The 21,926-nt window shown below is 46.7% G+C and overlaps 1 protein-coding gene across 1 annotated transcript in view; it reads right to left on the reverse strand.

Annotated features, from left to right (window-relative positions):
* Positions 1–21,926, reverse strand: part of AOPEP (aminopeptidase O (putative)) — a 1,575,581-nt gene that overhangs the window by 418,979 nt on the left and 1,134,676 nt on the right. The gene's annotated exons all lie outside the window — the stretch shown is intronic.

A 21,926-nucleotide genomic window follows, 5' to 3' on the forward strand; every position in this document is an offset into this window, starting at 1 on the left:
ATAAATTAGAACTTTTTAGGGATTAAAAAGTCGTTTTTTCTAGATCCAGATTATTGGAGCATACGCCAATGTTTGTTTATCACTTTTCATACAATTTTGGCTACTATTTTAAGTTGCCACACAAATCAGTCTCTCTGAATAATTATAGAGAAACAATAATCAGAATGTGAGACACGTGGGGTATCATAAAATACACATTGCTTGCTTAGTCTCCGTATGACCTGCATCTGTATAGTTGTGTTCATTGATTGTGTGTGAAGTCAGGACCCGGTCACTATCAGAGCGGGGCTGATGATGACAACAACAGAAGTAGTAAAGAGCCTGAAGAAAGCTGACAGGCAGCAGTGCAGCTCTCCCAGGGCCCTCTGACCTGTGTGTGTAACAACTTCTGGTCTGGAGTGCATACTCCGGCGCTTGTGTGATCTTGGTGCTACACCTGTTGTTATCATTTAGAGCCGTCTGTGAGCTTCAGCATCTATTAGTCCCATCTGCAAAGGACCTGCTGGGCATTTGGTACCTTATTTGTCCTGTCCTACTAAGTGAAAGGTTTATGAATTCCAGCGGGTGAAGGAGCCTTACTTTGAACAACAGTGCCATTTTATTGTATTGTAATTGCATTTATATAGCCCTTACTACCCCTGACGAGGAGTCGAAGCGCTTTTTCGGCGAGTAGCTCGCTACTCCGGAACCCATAAAGGATTAGTGGTGAAGTGTAGTGAAATATGAAAGTAATTTGAGTAGTGTATATGTTAGTCAGTTATTTGGATTCAGAAGGATAGTGAAAGGATAGAAGAGAGTAACGTTTTGCATTCATTTAGCGCTTGCTACCCCTGAAGGGGTGCTGAAGCGCTTGTTCGACGAGTAGCACACTACTCCAGAACGCAAACAGCAAACCAGACTTGATCAGAGAAGATAGGGTATTTATGTCTCCTATTGACACGTCCAGGGTCAATTAATATTCCAAGATGCAGAACCTTTTTCATTTGAAAGAACAGGACGTTTCACTTTAGTAAAATATTCGTTCAGTTTGGCAGTAGATTCAAGTGGAGGCAAACAGGAGCCAGGCCACCAAATTGATGGACTAAAGGTTATAGTGTAAATTATGAACCCTTCACACTCAAACCCTTGGATCGTTTCTTAATAGGGTTTTTGATCGTGACCCACAGTGGGCCAAATTGTTGTTGCTTTGGGCGCCATCTTAAAATATCAAAAATGATATATTGCAAGGTCAACCACTTATTGCTGGCAAACCATGCCCAACAATACCTGTGCACCTTTCTAAGGCCAGAAAGTTCTGCCGGGCTGGCAGGTGTTGTACGCTAAGTGAGAACAGCTTCAAGTCCAAGATTGACGTTTTATCCCGAAGAGAAAGCACAGCTGCATCCGTCCTATTGATTGGCGGCGAGGCCTTTGATTTGTTTATTTTTTAGAAGCCTTCACCCTGTAGGGCTGTCACAGCATCATAAAATATTATGTAATCGATCCCATCTGTAAGTAGGATATTTGATGGGGTCCCTGTCACAACCCCCACAAGTGTCCCTCTGTATTGCATTTGTCGGGGCCCCTGCCAAAATCCCCCAAACGTCCCTCTCGATTTCATTTGACTGGGCCATGTCACAGACCCCACATATAGCGTATAACATCCATGGTGGATCCCCATTGGGTTTCTTGCAGGAAGGTTCAGAAATCTTTTGATAAAAAGTAGAAGAGGCCTATTCTGCTATTTCCACAGAAGTCAATAGCAAAATATTGCGACCTATGACGAAAGCGTTTCAAGAGTAGGATGTGAGAGCAAGGAGTAGGAAATCTGTAGGCGACTTACTATTCAGACTACCATCCTGTATTCATTTAACACATGATGGTCTTATGGGTTTCCTATAAGGTTTTCCCTTATCCATAGGATCATTCTGTGCGCTCTGGTTTGCAGTTTCAGACTAGGACAGAAAATAGGCCCTAGCACCAAAATAAAAGTAACCCCTTTTACGATTCAGATAACTACAAACTATAAACATGACAAATTAGGACAGTTTGGAACTTGTGTAGAGACACTGTAAAGGTGTTTTGCAAGGTATGTGCTTGCTGCAGTCAGTGATTGTGGTAATATATGAGACAGCAACAGAAAACAAGCATTGGCATAGTCAATAGGAGGTCTTTAAATCTCAATGTCTTTTCTTTTCGCTGTACAGCACTAAAACAGATACTCTAAAGCATAAAGGAAAGTTTTTTAAAAAGCAATTAAAAAACATAAGCCTGATGACACAGTCGCTGGGTCGTTTAATTTTGTAGGTACATGCATGTGTTAAACATGCATGCACACATCTACAAAATGATGCAGCCCAGAGGCCATTTTTTGGCACTTTCAAAAAAAGATGTTTATTGGTCAGGGAGAGCAGGAGGTAGCAAAGTGGGGAGTGATGCACAAGAATGAAGGAAAGCGACATCGAGAGCAGGGGGCAAAGAAGCACAAGGACAAACAAGAGTGACATGGGGGTTTTGGGAGAGAAGCATGCCGACGAATGAGAGCAACATGAGGGGACACAGGAGCACATGGGCGAGAGAGAGCAACAGTAGCATGGGTGGGGGCCAGAAGCACACAGGCCAGAGACCAACACAGAGCACGTGGGAGGTGGGGGAGAGATGCACATGAGGGAGGCAGCTCAAAGACACATGCACTCTCATGGAGTGCTTCAACAAAAAGAAACAAGCATTTGCAATGCAATAGGTCTCGCATTTGCGGGAGTTTGAGCTATTGACATTGTAAATGTCAATGCCTTTTATTTATGTGTTATTTTTCAAAGAAAATAATTTAAAAACATTGTCATTTACATACTTTTAACCGCCTTACATCAAGTGTGTACCAGACCAGTGTCTTAATTTTAATTATTGTATGCAACTGCATTACCATATGTATACAACACAAATATTATAACCATCCTGTACCACATTCCTAACATTACGGTAGGAATACCAGTGCCACACAAATACCGCTCTGTGAGCCGCTGTGTGCCTCATCCAGAGGATTACGAACAGAATGCCACAGAAATACAACATTTTGGAAAATAGTGGCAACATCTGAATAATTTCCATATCACGGGCACAGTAATCAGGCCACAGTGACACAGTTCATATAACTACCATCGGAAATACTGTACCAGATTTGGGTCATTATGTACCAGAGCACTAGCATAGGGAGCCACAGAAATACTAGAGATATGGCACAGCATGTAAAATTTAAAGTACGACCGTAGAATTACTGTACCATGCTATGAAACAAAGTAAGACAGATGCAGAGCATTACCGTTCAATTCACCTCATATTAGGAGCCCGTGGACTACCGCCGACCAGAGAGGGTACATCACTTCCCCACTCCAGAATTACCACTATCAGAGGTCCTGAAAATTGCATTTATATTTCTGAATTTACACGTTTTGGGGAAATATTATGTGGAAATTGGACTTACTGTGTCGATTTCTGCATATTTTCCCCAGTTATTAAACCTGTACACCTTGACTAATTGCAGCAGGTGAAATCTCGGATGAAAGATCAAGGAGTTGCGTTGTTTCCGCAAAATGTGCAATGCTGATGGGACCATTACCCCTCCCCCATTGGAATTAATGACCCACTCATGATGGAGGCTTACGTGCTATATGCAACGCTAGGTCTGCGAGACCTAAAAAAGGTGACAGTCGAAATGTAATTCGAAGTATGTACTGATTATAACGTGTAATCATGAAATAGAGACTTATTTAGGCTAGGCTTTCACAAGTCTGATATAATTTACTCGGCGCTGTGCAGTCAATTTCAAGTTTCATACAATAAAACACATTTCTGGTAGGCACAGGGGAGTAGGTGATTTGCCCAGAATCGCTTGGTGTTGCGCCAACACCAAGACTGGAACTTGGCTCCTCAGTTCCAAAGTCTGCAGTTCTGACCATTGCGCCACATGTCTGGTTTGAAGGGGCTGTACAAATATTTCCAACCATAAGCCTCACATATACATTGTGCTTCCTGCGTGCTCGGTGCTGTGGCGCCATCTCTGAAAATGAGCACATGTGACAACAGACTGCCTTCCCATAGGAAACGAGACCGCTGTTTGGACATTGTACTAGTACGTGCGTGAAGTTTTACTGCAGTCCATATATGTAACAATGCAACTCTCCGGGCGTGCTCGGTGCTGCACAGTTAGTGCAACGTAGCCTTTATCACGACCACACAACCACTTTTTGAACTCGGTGCTAACTGCTTACTAATGCCACGAGTTGGCCGTGAAGCGCTGGGAAACGGAGCATAAAAGAAGTGATCAGCGCTGCGCAGTGCGCCCCACAGTGAATGCCGGATGAATCTGCCCCAAGTACTCAGTGATACACTGCACTGTGCACAGGGCTTTAAGTGGGATGAAAAAACTGGGGAGTCTCTCAAAGGGGCGTGGCCACTAATTAGGGGCGTGGCTTTTAAACACTTGCGCTAAAAATCTTTGTTTAGTATAGTGTGCCGCCCAACATGTATTTTGCTGTTTCTGTCATTGCATCCAGATATGTGATACAATAAGTTACATCATACCTACAACAAGTAAGGACTATTGGCTTTGTTATTAGTTGCATAAGATAAATAAGCTGCAACTATATCTTGTTACATATAATATTGAAAAAGCTTCCAATTAAAGCCCTGGTGACCCTATCACAATGTTGCTGCTCTTGCGTTTCAGAAAGAGAAGGGAAATCCAGAGAGAAAATGACTCTCTCTAAAGGATTTCCCTTCCCCCACAAAGCTCACCTGGCATGACGTCATGCCTTAACTTCTCCATTAGTGAGAAGTGAGCAGTGTGGGCAGCGCACATCCATGTGCTTGTCTCGAAACGGGTCTCTATCTGGCTGTTTAGTGCCCTGGCACTTTTTTCCGGACTGCATTGACAGTTAACTGCTGTCTCTGCAGTCTGTAAAAAACGGACCGCCTGTGCCAGGGCTTAAAACAGAGCCCAATAGAGACCCGTTTCGAGGCTTCTTTTAAAAAACTCCCGGTGCTCAGACCCCTTGAGACCAGGCCCTTGAGACCCGGCCCACTTAAAGCCCTGACTGTGCATGGATAACCTGGCAGCGATCGTATCCTGGAAACATATTGTTTATTATTGAAACGTGACAGAAAAATAAACATTTTCTCTAATACAAACTTTTTATACAACACTTTAAAAGTGGGGGCACTATACCGAAAATTCCATGTAGCATATGCTTAGGGCGTAACACAGGCCCTGGCAGCCCACGGGGGCTCAGGGGCGGGTCCTACTCATTAGGTGGCCTCTAACCCGTAAGACCACTTTATTCCTCCTGTGAGCTATGGGGAACTCGAGGGTAATTCATTTTCTGTTACGCCACATTTAGTAACCACATTAGATAGTGGCTGTAAACATAAGTCGCCTCGCCAGAGAAACTATGCACACATAGCTGAATAAACCCCGTTCTGCGTCTTCTTATGACAGTGCAACTAACTGCAGACTAAGGGAAATCTTAAATTTGAGTACGCATGAGACATCATCGCCTATGTTTGTAAACAAAGCGCTCAGAGGACATGTGTAAACAAGCACTGGCGTTGCCAATAGGTCTCGCAGTAGGAAAGTTGGAGCTATTACAATTGCAAATAACAATGCCTTTTATTTTTGTTTTCATTTTAAAAACATAAAGGGCTTTGTCATTTACAAAACCAATAGCTCCAACTTTCCTACTGCGAGACCTATTGTGCACTGCACAGTGTGGGTGAAAGTGGCACTGCGTGTGTGTGAGTGGCTTTGAGTGAGTTGCGTTGCGTGGGTGAGTGGCGTTGCGTGTGTGAGTGGCGTTGCGTGTGTGAGTGGCATTGCGTGTGTGAGTGGCGTTGCGTGTGTGAGTGGTGCTGTGTGTGTGAGTGGTGCTGTGTGGGTAAAAGTGGCACTGCGTGGGGGTGAGTGGCGTTGCGTGGGTGAGTGGCATTGCGTGGGTGAGTGGCGTTGCGTGTGTGAGTGGCGTTGCGTGTGTGAGTGGCGTTGCGTGTGTGAGTGGCGTTGTGTGGGTGAGTGGCGTTGCGTGGGGGAGTGGTGTTGCGCGGGTGAGTGGCGTTTTGCGGGTGAGTGGTGTTGCGCGGGTGAGTGGCATTGCGTGGGTGAGTGGCGTTGCGTGGGTGAGTGGCGTTGCATGTGTGAGTGGCGTTGCATGTGTGAGTGGCGTTGCGTGTGTGAGTGGCGTTGCGTGGATGAGTGGCGTTGTGTGGATGAGTGGCGTTGTGTGGATGAGTGGCGTTGCGTGGATGAGTGGCGTTGCGTGGATGAGTGGCGTTGCGTGGATGAGTGGCGTTGCGTGGATGAGTGTTGTTGCGTGGATGAGTGGCGTTGCGTGGATGAGTGGGGTCACGTGGGTGAGTTGTGTTGCGTGTGGTGTTTCTTGGGTGAGTGGCGTTGCTTGGTGAGTGTGGCATTGCGTGGGTGATAGTGGGCTTGCGTGGGTGTGAGTGGTGTTGCGTGTCTGAAAGTGGTGCTGTGTGGGTGAAAGTGGCACTGCGTGGGTGTGAGTGGCTTTGCGTGAGTGAGTGAGTGGCGTTGCGTGGGTGAGTGTGGTGTTGCGTGGATGATAGTGGGCTTCCGTGGGTGTGAGTGGCATTGCGTGTCTGTAAGTGTTGCTGTGTGGGTGAAAGTGGCCCAGAGCCTTTGATGTGGCCTGGTGCAGGAGAAATGCTGCTGCTGCTAATTAAATATAAAAAGTGTTTAGGGACTCACGGCTGCCGAGAGTAACAAGGCAGTGCTGGGAGGGGGGCTGCACACCAACTGAAGTGCTCTGGTTGCACGGCCTGCGGCCGGCCGTGTGAAGTGATAAGCCTTTGAAGTGCACAGGCATGCTGTGACGGAGGTGTGAGAGGTCTGGCAGGGAACAGATGGCCTGGCTGTGAAGCAGGGGGCGGGGCAGCGCTGGGGAAGCCTGTGGGAGGGTGATTGATGCCTTTGATGTGGGGAGGGAGGATAGCTTTTGCGAGCCTGCAGGAGAAATGCTGCCGATGCGCGTGCATGTTTAATCACGTGATTCACGTGAACTTAAAGAAAACCGCGGCTGAAAGCCCTTGGTTTGAAGAGGATTTTGCCGACTTGAATTCTCCCCATTTCCCAATTCTGCGGAATGGTAAAGGCAAGACCTAAAAACTGGGTCACTATAGGTAGAATAGGCTGACGCCATCGAGATTTTATGCAGGTTGCAGTTCTCTCGCAGACTGACAGGGCAAAGCACGTCTATGATTGATTAACATTTTTGAGAGAGATCCGCCTATGATTGATTAACATTTTTGAGAGAGATCCGCGCTTGCTTGCTAAAGTCGTGTTTATAGTGGCTCTGCCTGAGCAGCTATTGCGAGATTCTGCAGTTTTGTTGCGATCATTGAGTTAACAGGAGGCATCCTTGTGACACGTGCACCCACCGCCTCTAGTCTTACCTCAACTGTGGGATGAAATCCTAAATGTGCCTGGGGTACCTCAGTGGTGCACATCTTTACCAGGGCTATTGGGCTTTTGTGGTGAAAATTAATTGTAACGGGATGTTTAAAGTGCCGCTCTTAAGAAGTGCAGGTACTCTCGCTCTCAAAATAAAAAAGTACCGATCCTCAGTACTAGCCCATTTAAAGCACCGAGTGCCACGCACAGTGTCAGAAAAACTCACACGGAGCCCTTCTAAAGACCGGGACACCCCGTTGAAGCAATAACTGCAGAACAGAAGACATTCCCACCTCAGAGTGGTTCAGGGGCCCTCCCACCTCCACAGCTCTGCAATGACTGCATTAACTGGGTTACTGAAACCCTTGAGTACGTGCTTTATTACATGTAAACAGCACCCAGTTCTCTGCCACTTCCTATTAGATTGACCTTTTCTCAATGGGACGTCAGATTTGTGTGCACGGGGTAATATGATATCAAAAATAAGGGGTGGGGGCACAGTTGCCATTTGCCCAGGTGATTTTTCATCTGTTATGCGCAGTTCTTAATCGGGTGCCAAAATAACTGTGTGCCAGTGAAAAACATTTTGGTGCCAAGGTGATTTTACAACCTTGGTCAACATTACGCCGTTTTCATTCTTGGTGTATTAAGTAGGTACAGGGGTCAGGGATAAAATAAAATATAAGGCAGCTGCCGATGACGTTGACGAGAAAGTGACTGGCACACATTCACGGCATGCATTCTCTGAGGCGCTGTTGAAGTCGGGCTGTCGCAGTGTGCGGCCTGCTTGCCCTGGCACTGGAAGAAAAGCACCAGCTGCTCCAAAGTACTGGTGTTTGCAGGCGACAGCAATATTCCCAGGGGGCCCCGGCAGGTAGGAAACTGATCCAGGGTCATGCTGCCAGGGCCTTGGGCACCTGTTGGTGCTGGTGTGGGGAGCTCAAAACACCAGCAGAAAACTATTTGTAATGCCACCTTTTCATCAGCCTTGGTACGCCCACTGGGCCCAGGCTTTTTTGCTGCCAATCAATCGATGGAAATGTATTTATTTATTTTTGGAGTTTTCTATAGCGCTGGCCAGACTCGAGGGTATCGGAGTGCTTGACAATCGTTCTGGAGGGAACGGGTGAGGAATAGTACAGTACAAAAATGTTCATACAAGATCAGGGGTTAACAAACTTCTTTGGCGCGTGAGGGCGGGATTGAGGTAGTGTCTTTGAGGTAGTCAGGGTAGCAGGGTGAGCTGCTGAGGTAGAGTTCGGGAATGCGCGATTGAGGTAGAGGGTTTTTAGGCGGCTCTTGAAATCTGGGAAGGAGGGGTTGGTTCTGATGTCCACTGGGATGGAGTTCCAGATTTTTGGGGCGTTGCCAGCAAAAGAGCGGTTTGCGTTTTTTTGTTTCCGTGTTTTCAGGGGTATGAGTAGTAGTGAGTTTGAGCTTCTGAGGTTTCTGGATTGACCCGCTTTCTTGAGCTTGGAGGCTAAGTATTCCGGTTTCCCTGTGTGCAAAGCTTTATGCGTGAGACAGGCCGTTCTGAAGTTGGCGCGCATTTCCACTGGGAGCCATTTTAAATCCTTGAGTGCGGGCGATATGTGGTCGAATTTTTTTGCACCAGAGACCATTCTGGCGGCTGCGTTGAGGGTGGTTTTCAGTGGCGCAAGGTGGGATAGGGCTGTGCCGGATAGGGTTGCAATCCCATAGTCTAGTCTGGATAGCACCAGTGCTTGTGTGGTTTGTTGGAGATCCCTCTGGGGGATGTGTGGTTTGATTTTGTTTAGGAGTTTCAGACTGAAGAAGGCACTCTTTGCGGAGTTCTTAATGTGGTTCGTCATTGACAGTTTGTGGTCAAGAGTGATTCCGAGTGATTTTACTGAGTTGGTCAGGGTGAAATTTCCTTTGAGAGCGTTAATCGCTTTCACCCATTCGGTGATTTGGGTGTTGTCATCTTTGTTGGAGATGAGTAGGATCTCGGTCTTTCCTTGCTTGAGTTTGAGGTGATTCGTCCCTAGCCAGTCTTGGATTTCTATGAGAGTGTTGTTGAGCCTTAGAGTGTCGTTGAAGGAGGTTGTTTCTATGTAGATCTGTGTGTCGTCTGCGTAGAGGTGGAAGGGGATGTTAGCTTTCTTCAGTATGATGGCGCATCAGTGGCCAGGTGCGCTCTGTCCCATCTGGAGCCCGGGTCAAATCTTCTAGGTTGGGAGGGGCCCCCACACTGTTTTCAGCTGTGCCACTCATCGTAATTATAGGCAGCTGACACAGACTAAGTCACAGGCCGGCAGGCTTTGGTATTTCAAATAAACACTCATTGACAACTCACAGTAACATGCTGAGTCTGCCCGTGCACCGCTACTTCAATTTAGTTGCCCCAGGATTGCTAGTCTTTCAAATAACAGACATGGCACACGTTTACTTGAAGACAGGTTAATGCTGGCTCTCCCTTTCTCAGGTACTTCTTGAAGCCAAGCCAGCGCCCTGCAACAGTCATGAGTAGGGGTGTCGCGCTCTAGCGCCCAAGAGGGCCCTAATGGCGCACACTGTTCTGGAGATGCACCGGTATAATATAATTTTTTCTTGTTGTTCGTTTGTTTTTGCGGAGTTTTAAAGCGTTTTGGTGGCAGCGAGCCGACTTCTATAAAATAACAAAAATAGAATAAATAAATAAACTACACTCGCGGAGGGCAGTGCCTTGTGGACACGGAAGTGACTGCTCACTATTGAATTTGGTGGCGATGCAAGAATTCTTCTGTCAGTTCCGGGGCTTGGAGCCGTTGTCCATCGTTACTGCCTCCAAGTTTGTGCTGGGCTGGGCATGGGGAAGCAGCGGGGTCAAGTGGCCCGGGACACCGCCATGAGGGGGGCTGGAGGCTCGGGCGGTGCGGGGTCCGGTACACCATCACTGTCCAGGTTTCAGATTGCCATGTGTGACATTTTCATAATTTTACTGTAATTCTGAGTGACATTTCAACGACTGTGAGTGACACTTTCTGGCAAGCAAAATCAAGCAATGACGACGAGGGAAACATAAAAATATCACAAGCATTTTCAATACAATCGGTCGCGCCTTGGGACCTTATATGCATAGGGGTGCTATTGGAAAGCTGAGACTCGTGCAGCTTCCCAGTAGGACTAGTTTTTTTGTGAATTTAAAATTTTAAAAAGATATACCTGCCCCAAGAAGAGAGGTAAATCTACCGAGTAAATTTTCAATATTTTGAGAATCTGGCCCACTGAAAACTTATCGCAAGTTTGTGGCATTAAAGTTAACCTGTCCTCAAGTGCCTCTAACTCACCCCAGTAAGCAGCTAATGGTACAACCCCCCTCACCCCCCCAGCTGCCATCATTGACAGCACTTGGAACGCACTGATACCTACAACGACAGACACATAAAGACAACACACTACACTTCAATTCACCCCGCAAACCAGACACACAAGAAGTATAATAAAGGAAGACAGCTCTAAAGGCAATACTACACCCACGCCCACTGCAGTATACGAGGAAAGACACAGACGCACACTCACACACAAAGACAACTCAAACAGCACTGCAAGCATTGATACTGAACGCTCTTGGAAAGTTACACCGACACACACATATGAAAAGAGACAGCGATACACACACCCGTTCACTGGAGGTGCGCACAAACACATTCTCACTAATACATACACACTGGTCCTACCAAATGCACTCAGACACTACAGACCAACGCAGACAGCACCGCTTCCTATCTGAGCAAAACATCTGTGGCAAACATCTCGACCAATGCACACAGCAGGCACACTGCTGAGTGCGGCAGAGGGCATGGTGCTGAACAGAGAGGGCGCATTTTACCATTGCCTGTCCTGCATATTGCCAGACAACACCACAGAAAAACAAAAAGCACATCCATAGAAGAATGTCCACGGCCCCCTTTGTTCCGTCTAAAATTCCCTTAACTCCGAGTGCCCATCTCCTTCAAAAAGCATTTGCAATGCAATAGGTCTCGCATTAGGAAAATTTGAGTTATTGGTATTGTAAATGACAAATTTTGTATTTATGTGTAGGTTTTCAAAATAGCTAAATTAATAGCTTTGTCATTTACAATTCCAATAGTTTTAACTTTCGCAAATGTGACACCTATAACATTTGTAATGCAATATGTGTTGTATTTATGTAACTTAGATGTATTGATATTATTATTATTAGTTGTTGTTGAATGGTTGCACAGATTGATGCTGTGGTGGCGCTGAGTGATGTGGTGGCGACGAGTGATGCTGTGGCGTTCAGTGAAGCTGTGGTAGCGCATAGTGATGTAGTTGTGCCCCTGAGTGATGCTGTAGTGGTGCAGAGTGATGATGTGGTGATGCCATAGAGTGAGTGCGATAGATAGATAGAGGGCGATAGATAGACGGAGGGAGGGCGATAGATAGAGTGAGGGAGGGCGATAGAGTGAGGGAGGGCGATAGAGTGAGGGAGGGAGATAGATAGAGTGAGGGAGGGCGATAGATAGAGTGAGGGAGGGCGATAGATAGAGTGAGGGAGGGCGATAGAGTGAGGGAGGGCGATAGATAGAGGGAGGGCGATAGATAGAGTGAGGGAGAGCGATAGAGTGAGTGAGGGCGGTAGAGTAAGGGTGGTAGAGTGGTAGAGGGAGGGCGGTAGAGTGATGGCGGTAGAGTGATAGAGTGAGGGCGGTAGAGTGGTAGAGTGAGGGAAGTAGAGTGATGGCGGTAGAGTGATAGAGTGAGGGCGGTAGAGTGGTAGAGTGAGGGAAGTAGAGTGGTAGAGTGAGGGCGGGAGAGTGGTAGAGTGAGGGCGGTAGAGTGAGGGCAGTAGAGTGAGGGCAGTAGAGTGAGGGCAGTAAAGTGGTAGAGTGAGGGCAGTAGAGTCGTAGAGTGAGGGCGGTAGAGTGGTAGAGTGAGGGCGGTAGAGTAGTAGAGTGACGGCGGTAGAGTGGTAGAGTGAGGGTGGTAGAGTGAGGGGGGTAGAGTGAGGGCGGTAGAGTGAGGGTGGTAGAGCAGTAGAGTGGTAGAGTGAGGGAGGGAGATAGATAGAGTGAGGGAGGGCGATAGATAGAGTGAGGGAGGGCAATAGAGTGAGGGAGGGCGATAGATAAAGGGAGGGCGATAGATAGATAGAGTGAGGGAGGGCGATAGAGTGAGGGAGGGTGGTAGTGGTAGAGTGAGGGCGGTAGAGGGATGGCGGTAGAGTGTTAGAGTGAGGGCGGTAAAGTGGTAGAGTGAGGGAAGTAGAGTGGTAGAGTGAGGGCGGTAGAGTGGTAGAGTGAGGGTGCTAGAGTGAGGGCGGTAGAGTGAGGGCGGTAGAGTGAGTGCAATAGAGTGAGGGCGTGAGGGCGGTGGAGTGGTAAAGTTAGGGTGGTAGATTGAGGGCGTGAGGGCGGTAGAGTGGTAAAGTTAGGGTGGTAGATTGAGGGCATGAGGGCGGTAGAGTGAGGGGGTAGAGTGAGGGCGGTAGAGTGGGAGAGAGAGGGCGGTAGAGTGAGGGCGTGAGGGCCGTAGAGTGGTATAGTGAGGGTGGTAGAAGGTGGGCAGTAGAGTGGTAGAGTGAGGGCGGTAGAGTGAGAGTGGTAGAGTGAGGGTGGTAGAGTGGTAGAGTGAGGCAGGTAGAGTGGTAGAGTGAGGGTGGTAGAGTGAGGGCGGTAGAGTGGTAGAGTGAGGGTTGTAGAGTTAGGGCGGTAGAGTGAGGGCGGTAGAGTGGTAGAGTGGTAGAGTGAGGGCGGTAGAGTGGTAGAGTGAGGGCGGTAGAGTGGTAGAGTGAGGGCGGTAGAGTGGTAGCGGTAGAGTGAAGGCGGTAGAGTGGTAGCAGTAGAGTGAGGGTGGTAGAGTGAGGGGGTAGAGTGAGGGTGGTAGAGTGAGGGCGGTAGAGTGAGGGCAGTAGAGTGGTGAGGTAGAGTGGTAGAGTGAGGGCAGTAGAGTGGTAGAGTGAGGGCGGCTAGAGTGAGGGTGGTAGAGTGGTAGAGTGAGGGCCGTAGAGTGAGGGCGGTAGAGTGAGGGCGGTAGAAGGGTAGAGTGAGGGCTGTAGAGTGAGGACGGTAGAGTGGTAGAGTGAGGGCAGTAGAGAGCTACTGTTAAACTGTTAAATGTTGTAAGAAACAATGGAGAAGAAATTTAGAGCCGAAGCCTAACCACTGCCCTTCTCACAGAAATAGCATGTTTTACGTAATTTCCAACTCACGTGGATAGCAGGAACACATATTTGAAAGGTTGCTTCTGCAATAAAAGAGAAACTATTTGCTTCCCACTCAGCGCCAGTCAAAACATGCAAACAAGTCCCCTAAAAAATACAAGATAAAACTCTGGAAACGACGAAGGTGCCCTCCCCGCGCCCAACCAAATGGTGGTTCAGTTTAATGAGGCACAGTCAGGAGGTGAAAGTGAGCGCCGCCGCTTCTTGTTTCCGTGTCGCCGGGTTGTGAGAGTCCACAAGGCAGCCAAAGTTGATTTCCCCTCCAGGGCAGTGGGCACTCGTGCCTGCCTGGATCCTTCTAGGCGAGCATCGGCTGTTTCTCAGCCAGATGCGTTCATGGTGAATGCACCACAGAGACAAGGAGTGCTGAGACTACACTGAGAGAGTGCTATAGAAAGAAAGAGCAAGAGAGCGTGAGAGACTGGAGAGAAAGCAATGGAGATGGAGAGATATAAATATATAGAGATAGAGCGATAGAAAACGAAAGAGAAAATCACATGAAGACTGAAAAGAGGGAGATGAAGAGAGAGAGAGAGAGCGCGAGAGAGCAGAAGAGAGATGACGACAGGAGAAGAAGGTGGGAGAGCGCGGTAGACAGAGTGAGGAGAATAGAGAAAGAAGGAAGAGAGAAGAGTCGGGATGAGAAACAGAACAGCAGGAGTGGGAGGCGTGTGGGGAGAGACAGAGAGCGAGGGGGAGAGACAGGGCGTTCAGAGTCGAAACAGGGAGTCAGTGAAGATGGTGTAAGCGAGGCAGGAATTGAAAGATAGTCCGATAGATGGAGTTCGAGAGAAGGACATTAAGGAGTGGGGGAGAAGAGGGTGGACAGAAAGAGTGAGATGTGTGAGGGGGCATATATAGAGACAAGGGTCCGAGAGGTGATGGGTCAGAAATGGAGAGGGAAAGGTAAACTATGCAAAGAGAAAAAAAGAATTTCTTGAGAGGAGAGAGAACGCGGAGACAGGGATTGGGGGCTGGGACTGGCGTGTTCATGGAGAGGGTTGAGATAAACCGAGAGATACAAATGGATAGTGGAGAGAGAGAGACAGCGAAGAAATACAGATATTTAGGTGTGTGGGAGAGGAAAGACAGAGACTGAGTAGTGTATGTTAGACAACCAGGCAGATAGATAGAGAGAGAGATAGATAGATGCAGAGATAGATAGATAACCAGCAAAAGAGACTGTAAGAAAGAAACAGAGACGCCAGCAAGGTGGAAGAGCAGAAGTTTATTCAAAAACACGCCAATTTCTGAATATTATGATAATAAGAAACACCTTTAATTGTGTTTTGAGTGATACTGTTTCTAGGGCCAGCGCCTGCCTTCTAGACAAGGACATGTTCAGATGTGAGAGGTGTATTTTGTATTTGTATTTATTGATATTCATAGAGTGCATCAATCATCCCTAGGGATATCACTGCGTTGGGACAGAGCTTAAAGCAAAATTCAGTTGATTTTAAAAAGAGTCCTTATCTAGGAAATAAGGTGGTTTTCAGTTTTTTTCTGAATAGCAGATGATCAGCTGTCAAGCGAAGATCCATTGGAAATTTGTTCCAAAGAATCGCAGCTACTTTGGAGAACGATCGATCACCCATTCTAACCTTTGATGTGCGTTTGACTGATGCAAGGGCCAAATGGCATGATCTCAGGTTTCGTGGGGGAACATGGAATTGCAATTTATCTCGCAAGATGTGAGGTCCATTTTTATGCAAGGTTTTGTGCGCAAAACACAGGAGTTTAAAACTAGCTCTCTGACGTACAGGTAGCCAGTTAAGTTCCCTTAGGCAGTAGGATACTGAGCTATATATTTTTTTGTTAGAAATTAATATAGCGGCAGCATTCTGAACAACCTGCAATCTGGCAAAAAGGTAGTCGGCCATGCCAACATACAGGGCATTACCGTAGTCCAGTCTACTTAAAAGAAGAGCCTGGGTCATGGATTGTTTGCAATTGTAGGGGATCCAGGGGAACAATCATCTAAGCAGTTTTAGTGTGGCAAAAGCTTTACCACATAAGGTGCGCACTTGGTCCTGCATAGAGAGGGTGTCATCAAACACAATATCCAGGTTTTTTGCTGCTCGTTTGGGTTTTGGAGCGGTACCTTGGACCTGGGGCCACCAACTGTTGTCCCAAATTGTCTGCCACCAAAGAGTAAAATTTCGGACTTCCCAGCATTTAATTTTAAACAGTGCTGGGACATCCAGTTTGCAAGTTCAGAAAGGCAGTTTATTAGATTGCCCTTTGACTCTGTATTGGTCAGTTTGTTTAGCAGGGGGATCACCAATTGGGTGTCATCTGCGTAAGAGCAAATCTCAAACCTCCACTTCCTGTTAATGTCCGACAATGATGAGACATATGCATTAAAAAGGGTAGAACTCAAGGTCGCTCCCTGTGGGACTCCTTGTTTATTATTCTTTGAGGAGGAGGTGTAGGATCCCATTTGCATTGTTTGGGTTCTGTCTTTGAGAAAAGAGGCGAACCATAATAAGGCTATACGACAAATCCCTTTTTTATGAAATATTTGAAGTAATTTGGTATGTGACACGGTATCAAAAGCCGCAGTAAGGTCCAATAGGATCAGTGCAACGGCTTGGTTTTGATCGACCTGTGACCTGATGCTATCCGATACTGCTAACAAGGTAGCATCAGTACTCTTATTTGTCCTAAAACCTGTCTGTGACGGATCGAACAAATTGTTGATCTCAAGAAAAGCAGTAAGTTGTTTGTTAACTAGCCGCTCTAGAACTTTAGAGAGATATGGTAACTGTGAAATTGGGCGGTAGTTAGCTGGGTCATACATTTTGAGTCCTGTTTTCTTTAGGAGGGGAAAAACCACAGTTTTTTCCATATGTCAGGGAAGCAAGCTTGCTCCAAGGATTGATTAAAAACGTTAGTAATAAAGGGACATAAGACATGCACTAATTTGGAAAAAATAAAGTGTGGACATGGGTCAAGTGGGATCCTGCCTTAACTTCAGACATAGCCTTTGCCACCTGTTCCTCTGAAAAGGGGGTCAGTGTGTCAAGGTGGATTTTTACTGCGGGATGGGGGGCCAGATTTTCCCAATCAGTATCATCTTCTTCAGGGGTATTATCAAAAGATGCGTACATTTTTGTCCCTTTATCAGTGAAAAAGTTGTTAATTAACTCACAATTCTCTATTGTGGGAGTCATAGTCTGTGATAGACTGGTGGGTTTACAAAGTTCACGAATAACTTTGTATAATTCCTTCGAAGAGCTACCATTATCTTCCACCCTTTTTGTATAATAACTTGTTTTAGCTTGTTTTATCATGCGGTGATAATTTTCCAGCTCAGCTAAATAGTTTAATCTATCAATGCTGTCTTTTGACAGTCTCCATTTATGTTCTAAGGTTTGGCATTTTCGTTTGTTAGTTTTTAATTCGGGTGTATACCATCTTTCTGATCGGGATTTAGGAACTGGTTTACTATTAAGTTTAGGAGCACATTTTTCAAGTGACTTCTCAATCTCTTTTTGTAAATGGGCAACTGATGTGGAGACAGAGCGTAGTAGAAAGGACCAGAAGACCTTTCTACTATGCTCGTCGATGCGGTGTTTCTTGGGCTTACCTTGGCCTGAATAAAACCGTTGTTATACCTATCCACGACTCCTTTTTGAATTACCTATACTTCTTAATGAGAAAGGACCACATTATTAATTCTATTCAAATACTGGACATTTAATTATTCACCATTTATGAACTTGAAAGCTATATGTTCTATTCAGCCCTTAAGAAGTCCGGTCACGGACGAAACGTGTTGGCTATTTGGCTATCAGCGATTTTTAAAGAAAATGAAAAACTGAATAAAGGACAGAAAACTGAAGACACAGAGTCTCTTGTCTATGTACTTGTTGGGAAAACAGTCATGACAATGTTATATGTGCTTTAACAAAAAGCTGAGACATCATATATCTTAAATTGTGTATTTAACTCTAAAGGGTGCTGTCCATTTTTCAAAGTCTAATGATCCAAGGAAGTAGGGTATCCTTACTTTCCTTGTTGGGTCTGTATAGGGATTACATTCCTGGTTCTAGCACCTTCGTTTTGGACCTAGCCACAGTACTTAAATAGTGGTGCAAACGCGTTGCCTTAATCCCTAAAAAGTTTTCCCTTTTGAAATTGAGAAGGCTAAGATCTCATGTGTCCCCATTTGGATGACTGTAGAGGGAGTGCAAGAAAGATGTTCTTTAACCCTTTCGATGCTGATGACGAGCTGAGCTCGTCATGATGCACGGTTGAGCTGTGCTGATGACGAGCTGAGCTCGTCATGACACCAGCAAAATGGCAATTTCCAGCACAGGACGGGAAAATTGCTAGCAGCCAAGGTGTTAAAGAGAATGGCATCTCTTACCCTTTCTATCCTGTTTTAGTATTTTATAGCCTGTTGGTAAAGCAGAGACAATATCAGGAGTATTATTATCATCAAGCCAGGTTTCGGTGACAAAAGCAAGGTCAGGGTTTAGCTCATCTAATATATCCCAGACCTCTGTACTATGTTTGGGAAGGGATCTGGCATTTAAATAGATACAGTTTAAATTAAAGGTACAGTGCTAATTGTTTATAGCTATACCTGTGGCATATGTATCTAGGCAGCCCCAATTGCAGTCTAAGCATGTGAAGGGGCCTTCAAACTCCTCCGGAGAAGCTTTTGTACGGCCCGGTACGGTGATTTGTTTACCTGCCAGTTTTAAAAGCATGTCTCTGGAGTAAGTTTTTAGAGGGCAGTCCTGTGAGGTGGAAGGAGCAGAGTGTCTAGCCCCTAGGCCCGTTCGGGAGCAGACGGGCGCAGACGGGCTTGCCTTTTGTGCGCCAGCGGCGCACCCGCTGTGCGCGTCCTCTGCGCATCGAGGCAGACATCCACTTTATAGGTTTCTAGTTGGACAGCTAGACTGCCAACCACCGCAGTACTTCCTGCTGGGAGTAAAGTACTTCCGGACCACGTCTGAAGCTCCCTTCACTCAACCAGAACTATATCCATGGTGGACCATCGAGGTACGTGGTAAAAGCTAGGCGAGGTGAGCAAAACAAGCAATTATGTGCAATTGACGTTGTATATATATATATATATATATATTTTAAGGCATGAAAATCGGAATGAACAGACTAAAGTTAAAATCAATTTACAGTCTAAAATGCAACATACTGAAAATCGATGTTGGCAATAGTATAAAATCACGCGGAGCCCTTTGCCAGGTGCTCCGCTCTGTGCAGTGGAGAACCAACCGTTCTAATCAAACTCTTAGACTTGCCTCTAGCGCGTCCGCTGCGCGCAGAAGCAGACATCCACTTTATAGGTTTCTAGTTGGACAGGTAGACTGCCAACCACTGCAGCACTTCCTGCCGGGGTAAAGTACTTCCGGACCACGTCTGAAGCTCCCTCCACTCAACCGGAACTAGGCGAGGTGAGCAAAACAAGCAATTATGTGCAATTGACGTTGTATATATATATATATATATTTTAAGGCATGAAAATCGGAATGAACAGACTAAAGTTAAAATCAATTTACAGTCTAAAATGCAACATACTGAAAATCGATGTTGGCAATAGTATAAAATCACGCTGAGCCCTTTGCCAGGCGCTCCGCTCTGTGCAGTGGAGAACCAACCGTTCTAATCAAACTCTTAGACTTGCCTCTAGCGCGTCCGCTGCGTGTCAAGGCAGACAGCCACTTTATTAGTTTCTAGTTGGACAGCTAGACTGCCAACCACCGCAGCACTTCCTGCCGGGAGTAAAGTACTTCCGGACCACGTCTGAAGCTCCCTCCACTCAACCGGAACTACATCTGTGGTGGACCGGGGAGGTACGTGGTAAAAGCTAGGCGAGGTGAGCAAAACAAACAATCATGTGCAATTGACGTTGTATATATATATATATTTTAAGGCATGAAAATCGGAATGAACAGACTAAAGTTAAAATCAATTTACAGTCTAAAATGCAACATACAGAAAATCGATGTTGGCAATAGTATAAAATCACACGGAGCCCTTTGCCAGGCGCTCCTTTCTGTGCAGTGGAGAACCAACCGTTCTAATCAAACTCTTAGACTTGCTCTAGCGCATCCAGGTGCTGGGGAGAAAGTGTCCCGCTAGTTAGGGGTTAAAGAGACTGGCAGATAGTCCCGCTCTTAGAGACTGCCTGGCCTCCTTGCACTCCCTACGCTGCAGATTGAGACCCAGCGAGAACCCTGGGGGGGGGGGGGGGGGCGATGGGGCTTCTCAATCGAATGCACTTCCATAAAGGTCTTTCGGGTGAGACGTGGTCGGGACAAGGAAGGAGGTGGAAGGTGAAGGGACATGATGGCGTATGAGGGGTAAACAGGAGCGTGAGGGGAGAAAGAGTGAGTGAGGGGCTGAAACTAAGAGACCCGAAAGAGGGCGACAGAGAGCGACAGGGGAGCGGCTAAGCGAGAGAGAAAAGAAGAGTGTGGAGTGAGAAGAGAACTGACAGGGAGCGTGAGAGAAGGGCGGGGAGAAAGCGAGAAAGAGGTGAACAAGGAAGAAGAGAGGCAAGAAGGTGGAAACAGAGAGCGTTAACGAGGAACGAGCTAGGGGAGGTAGGACATATAGTGTGCATGAGAGAGAAAGAAAAAGAGAGAGAGAGATAGAGATAGGTGATCGGAAAAAGAAGCAAATTGAATTAGATGAAGAAACGAATGCGAAAAGGAAGGCCGGAATAGAAAGTGCAAAGCGAGAGAGGTGGGTGGTCTGTGTGGCAAGAGAGAAATAAAACAAGAAGTATGAGAGAAGCGCAAGCATCTCGGCATTGCGTGGCGGAGGAGCGGGGGGCAGGGGAGCGGTGTTCCTTTGAAGTCGGAAGGGTGGGAGGGAACGAGCATATGGGGTGTGAGCAATAACGAAAGTAAGAGGAGGAGCAGGAAGTGATGCATGGCGGGGCGGGGGGAGCAGGGGAGCGGCGTTCCTTTGAAGTCGGGGAGGGAATGAGCATACGGGGTGTGAGTGATAACGAAAGTAAGAGGGGGAGCAGGAAGTGAGGCCGAGCGCGCGCTGGCGAAGCTTCGCGCTTGAATGCCTCACATGCACTGGGCGTAATCCGCACTCCAAAACCCTCTTGGTAGGATTTGCTGGTGGCCCTCTATATGTCTCGCCAGCAATGCGCAAGAGCATTGGCAGGCCGAGACCTAACAATAGCCTGTTAATGGCCTCCAGTTCCTGTGTCCGTGTTAAGCGAGGCTTCCCATTGGATCCCAGATTTTGTTTTGTGTGACCCCTCAGCCGATTCTGCTTTTGGCGAGCCGCGCCGATGTGGATTCCAATACATTTCAGGTGTTTGTCAATTAACTCGCGTGAAGTAAAGTTTCTCTCAGGCCTCTGTTGCTGAGCTATTAAAAGGTGTCTGAGTCACTTGATCACTTTTGCGGGAAACCTTTACCCGTCACAGTGGGAGATACCATCTCTGCCCATGATTGTTCTTTCATGCCAAGGGCATCTTCGTCAGACGTACACAGTGTTTAAAAAAAAAAAAGCAGCACTGAAAGCGATCGCTTTCGCGATCCCTAGTGTAAAAAAAAAACACCCGCGAGTGCAGGCATATGTCTTCAATTATCACGCCCGTGTCAGCACGCTAATTTAAGACATATGGGCTTTGGTGCGCGTAACAGACACTAATAGCCCATAGGCGGAGCTATGCGACCGCCTATGGCCTATTGCGCGTTCTGTTTAAAAACAACACACACGCAAAGCTCAATCAAAATGGACCTTGGAAATAACACACACGAACTGCGTGGAATTTCCAGGTCTATTTTGAAAACCCCTACAAAACGGGACGCCTACACGAGCACTGCTACGCAGTGCGTCACAAGGGTTCGCCCTAAAAAGTAGTTCCTAATGTTCAAAGGAAGGGCAAAACAAAAGAAAAGGAAGTGAAGCTGAATTGATACTACAAATAAGAAACAAGCAAATGAGAGTCAAAATGAAGCCAGCCAATGGTAAGCAGCGGGCAGGTTCTTACCCCACTTTAAGCTGACAAAATGTCTTGCATGCAACATGTGCTGGCTCAGGCACGACCTACAAATGGCCAACAAAAGGACATCAAACAGCCAAAACAATTGACTCACACACTAACCTGTCAGACCAACCCTTTCTGGCTCTGCAGGATTGCCCTATAAGCCACTCTAACACTGCTGGTTTGTTGCAGTCTCCTTGGCATGATTAACAAATTAGTCAAGCTACATGCAAACCGTGCTTTTAGATGATTTAATTCCTTCCACCAGCAAAACGTTAAAAATCACACAGCAACAGGCGCAGCAGAGGACAGAC

The sequence above is a fragment of the Lissotriton vulgaris genome, chromosome 3_1, assembly GCF_964263255.1.
Source record: "Lissotriton vulgaris chromosome 3_1, aLisVul1.2, whole genome shotgun sequence".
Classification (NCBI taxonomy): domain Eukaryota; kingdom Metazoa; phylum Chordata; class Amphibia; order Caudata; family Salamandridae; genus Lissotriton; species Lissotriton vulgaris.